The sequence below is a fragment of the Cetorhinus maximus genome, unplaced genomic scaffold (genome assembly GCF_964194155.1).
Source record: "Cetorhinus maximus unplaced genomic scaffold, sCetMax3.hap1.1 HAP1_SCAFFOLD_1680, whole genome shotgun sequence".
NCBI lineage: Eukaryota > Metazoa > Chordata > Chondrichthyes > Lamniformes > Cetorhinidae > Cetorhinus > Cetorhinus maximus.
Genome location: NW_027597620.1, coordinates 64,289 through 69,214, shown reverse-complemented (window position 1 = coordinate 69,214; position 4,926 = coordinate 64,289). Strand labels below are relative to the sequence as shown.

Sequence of the window (4,926 nt, the reverse complement as noted above, 5' to 3'; positions counted from 1 at the left end):
CAAGCTCCCACAAACAGCCATGTGAAAATAACCCACATCCCCTTTGTCCAGTGGTTTTGGCGGACGTATAAGCATTAGGCCCAGGACCCCCTCTATTTCTGATGATTGCACAATGTTCAGCACCATTCGCCACTCCTCAGATACGGAAGCAGCCCATGTCCAAATGCAGCAAGACCTGGACAATATCCAGGCTTGGGCTGACAAGTGGCGAGTAACATTCACACCACACAAGTGCCAGGCAATGACCACCTCCAACAAGAGAGAATCTAACCATCGCCCCTTGACATTCAATGGCATTACCATCACTGAATCCCCCACTATCAACATCCTGGGGGTTACCATTGACCAGAAACTTATATGGCTATTCTAGTTCAATACTATGACGACAAGAGCAGCTCAAAGGCTAGAAATTCTGCGGCGAGTAACTCACCTCCTGACTCCCCAAAGCCTGTCCACCATCGACAAGGCACAAGTCAGGAGTGTGATGGAATAGTCCCCACTTGCCTGGGTGAGTGCAGCTCCCATAACACTCAAGAAGCTCAACACCATCCAGGACAAAGCAGCCCCACTGATCGGCACCCCGTCCACAAACATTCACTCCCTCCACCACCGACGCACAGCGGCAGCAGTGTGTGTACCATCTACAAGATGCACTGCAGCAACTCGCCAAGGCTCCTTCGACAGCGCCGCCCAAACCCACGACTTCTACCATCTAGAAGGACAAGGGCAGCAGACACATGGGAGCACCACCACCTCCCATCCAAGCCACACACCATCCCGACTTGGGATTACCCATGCTGGTCACATATTGGGATCTTACTCTGCACTAACTGGCTGCAGTGCGCAATACAGCACTCTGAAATACAAGCTTTCCTGCCTCTCACTCCTTGGAGGGGAACTTGGTTGTGATTACCTCGTCTGATTCTGGTCTCTTTCACACGTTTCTCCCCCCACCACCACTTCAATCCCTCCTCCACTGCCTTCAGCTGCCTGCAACCCAAGCTCTGGAAATAAGAACACAAGGAAAAGAATCAGGAATAGGCCGTTGAGCCCCTCGAGCCTGCTTCCCCCATTCGACACGATCCTGGCTGACCTTCTGCCTCAACTCCACTCTCCCGCCCGCTCCCCGTATCCCTCGATTCCCTGACACCCCGAAAATCTCCCGATCCCGGTCTGGAATATAGTCAACGACGGAGCATTCACAACCCTCTGGGGTAGAGAATTCCAAAGATTCCCCACCCTCCGAGTGAAGAGATTTCTCCTCGTCTCAGCCCAAAATGGCCGACCCCTTACCCTGAGACTGTGCCCCCCTCCCCCACTCCGCGTTCTCCATTCCCCAACCGGAGGGATGCTGGGTGGATACTTTAGAAGGCAGGAAAATGAGGTTGATGGTAACAAAGATCCTGGGCGAGGGAGGCTTGGGGGGGGGGGACGACGACAACCTCTCAGTGTCCACCCTGTCAAACCCCTTCAATCAGATCGCCTCTTACTCTTCGAAACTGCGGAGAATATAGACCCGATTTACTCAGTGTCTCATCACAGGACACCCCCCGGGGTCCCATAGAAACTAGGAGCAGGGGTAGGCCATTCGGCCCTTCGAGCCTGCTCCGCCATTCATCATGATCATGGCTGATCATCCAACTCAATAGCCTGGCTCCCCGCTTTCTCCCCATACCCTTTGATCCCTTTCGCCCCAAGAGCTATATCTAACTGCATCTTGGAAACATACAATGTTTTGGCCTCAGCTATTTTCTGTGGTAGCGAATTCCACAGGCTCACCGCTCTCTGGGTGAAGAAACATCTCCTCATCTCAGTCCTAAATGGTCTACCTCGTATCCTCAGATTCTGACGCCCCCCCCCCGGTTCTGGAGTCCCTCCCACCATCGGGAACATCCTTCCTGCATCTACCCTGTCTAGTCCTGTTAGAATTTTACAGACCCAGGGACCAATCGAGTGAACCTTCGCTGTACCGCCTCCCGACACAAGTATATCCTTCCTCAAATATGGAGGCCAAAACTGCGCACAGTATTCCAAGTGTGGCCTCGCCAAAACCCTGTACAATTGGCACAAGGCTTGCATATTCCTGTACTCCAATCCTCTTGCAATAAAAGCCAACACACACCACTTGCCTTCCCAGGTGCTTGCCGCGCCTGCATGCTAACTCTGAGGTTTCGTGTCCGAGCACACCCAAGTCCCTCTGAGCGTCAACATTTACAAGTTTCACACCCCAACGTCAAAAAGGCAAACAAGGCCATCTGGCCATCTTCGCACTGCGCGGCTCACGGGATCGGGCTGTGCACAGAACGGCCGCCGTCGTCTCCCACGCGGCAGCACTTCCAGGAGTGCTTCAGTGGCGGCTGCGGGGCACTTTGGGGCACCGAGGCCGTGACAGGCGCTAGAGAAATGCGTAGCCTTTGTTTCGGGAGTCACTCTCTCAGCCCTGTCCCACCTCCAAGAGGCCGTCTGGGCCTCGGCACGCGCCTGGGCCGGCTGCACGAGTAGCACCCGCCACGAGTGAGGTCAAAAGCGCATTTGTGAGGAAAAGTACGGACAGCGAAATACCCCAAGCCCCTATCACCACAAACTCCACCCCCCCCCCCCCCAACCCACACCGTCTATTTGGAAGCATCTGCACAACCCGCCGGCCTACTCGACCCTGACAAGCCAAGTGCGCGCGGGTAGGCCTCGCGCACAACCCGCCGGCCTACTCGACCCTGACAAACCAGTCGCACGTGCGTGGGCCTCGCACACAACCCGCCGGCCTACTCGACCCTGACAAACCACTCGCACAACCCGCCGGCCTACTCGACCCTGACAAACCACTCGCACGTGCGTGGGCCTCTCGCACAACCCGCCGGCCTACTCGACCCCGACAAGCCGCTCGCACGCGCGTGGGCCTCATGCACAACCCGCCAGCCTACTCGACCCTGACAAACCACTCGCACACAACCCGCCGGCCTACTCGACCCCGACAAGCCGCTCGCACGTGCGTGGGCCTCACGCACAACCCGCCGGCCTACTCGACCCCGACAAGCCGCTCGCACGCGCGTGGGCCTCACGCACAACCCGCCAGCCTACTCGACCCTGACAAACCACTCGCACACAACCCGCCGGCCTACTCGACCCCGACAAACCACTCGCACACAACCCGCCGGCCTACTCGACCCTGACAAACCACTCGCACAACCCGCCGGCCTACTCGACCCCGACAAGCCGCTCGCACGCGCGTGGGCCTCGCGCACAAGCCGCCGGCCTACTCGACCCTGACAAACCACTCACGTGCGCATAGACCCCGTGCACAACCTGACAAGCCAAGTGCGCGCGGGTAGGCCTTGCGCACAACCCGCCGGCCTACTCGACCCTGACAAGCCAAGTGCGCGTGGGTAGGCCTCGCGCACAACCCGCCGGCCTACTCGACCCTGACAAGCCACTCGCACACACATAGGCCTCGCGCACAACCCGCCGGCCTACTCGACCCTGACAAGCCACTCGCACAACCCGCCGGCCTACTCGACTCTGACAAACCACTCACGTGCGCATAGGCCCCGTGCACAACCTGACAAGCCAAGTGCGCGCGGGTAGGCCTTGCGCACAACCCGCCGGCCTACTCGACCCTGACAAACCACTCGCACGCGCATGGGCCTCACGCACAACCCGGCGGCCTATTCGACCCTGACAAACCACTCGCACGCGCGCGGGCCTCACGCACAACCCGCCGGCCTACTCGACCCCAACAAGCCGCTCGCACGCCCGTGGGCCTCGCACACAACGCGCCGGCCCATTCAACCCCAACCGGCCGCGTCCGCCTCTCCCCGGCCTTTCTCCCAGCCCCGTGAGATCGCCCTCCCTCTCCCGGGAGGGCGCCTAATTCAACCCCCCCGGCTTAAAACAACTTCCTTTTGGCACCACTGAACCTTCAGACACCACCCAACCACCACCGCCGCCGCTGCTCCCTCCACAAACCAAGGGCCAAGAGTCTAGTCATTCAAACCCCTGCAAGGCAGCGTCTCACTCCATGGGCAAACAAACAAAGGCCTTGACTGGTCAGAGGAAAAGACTGCAGAGGGGGAGAGAGACAAGGAGTGTGTGCGCGAGAGAGAGAGAGACAGACAGAGGGGGAGAGAGAGAGAGAGAGAAAGAGAGACAGACAGAGGGGGAGAGAGAAAGAGAAAACAGACAGAGAGGGGGAGAGAGAGAAAGAGAGGGGGACAGACAGAGAGGGGGAGAGAGAGAGGGAGACAGACAGACAGAGGGAAGGGAGGGCAAAGAGAGTAAAAAAGCCAGCTTAGAAATAACCCTCTTATTATCCAGACAGACATCGCCAGAACCCCTCCCACAAGAAACCCAGAGAAGGGCTGAAGTAATAAACTGTATCATACATTGGCAGGTTAGCACCCTTGGAGAATGATTCATTAAGCCCATGGCGTGCGCACACACGCACACATACACACCAGCAAAACACAAGCAAAGCCTGGCAGTACACAACAACCACCAAAAAAAAAAAGCCCTATCTTTTAAAGACACGTATAACAGCAAATCTCTCGCCATCAGGTTCCTCTCTGCCTCCCACCCGCCCTACCCAAATACAATTCTTAAATCAAAAACCCGACAATGCAAGCAGGGAGAGAGAGAGAGAGAGCTGATCAGAGGAGGAGGTGGTGGTGGGGGGAGGGGAGGGAGAATTCAAAGGAGGAAATGCAGTCGTTACAGGAATGAAACCTGGTCAGAAAATGCTTTTCGAACGACCGGTGTCCCAAAGAAGAGATTAAAAAAAAGATTGCATTTTTTTTTGCAAGAGCTTCCAAACTCTGTGAAGGGCCAAAGAAGATGATGATTTGGGAGGCGGGGGGAGGTGGGGGTAGAGGGGAGAGGGGAAGGCTGGGGGGAGAATAGCATTTGCTTTTAACACTTCTGCACCTTTTAATT

At 56.9% G+C, this 4,926-nt stretch overlaps 1 long non-coding RNA gene across 1 annotated transcript; it reads right to left on the bottom strand.

Moving 5' to 3' along the window:
* Positions 1-3,185: 3,185 nt before the first annotated feature.
* On the bottom strand, positions 3,186-4,550 carry LOC144676539 (uncharacterized). Its single transcript, XR_013575361.1, has 3 exons — positions 3,597-4,550; positions 3,344-3,556; positions 3,186-3,303 (listed from the first exon to the last, which is right to left on the bottom strand). It is a non-coding gene; the product is annotated as an uncharacterized LOC144676539 (long non-coding RNA).
* Positions 4,551-4,926: the final 376 nt, after the last annotated feature.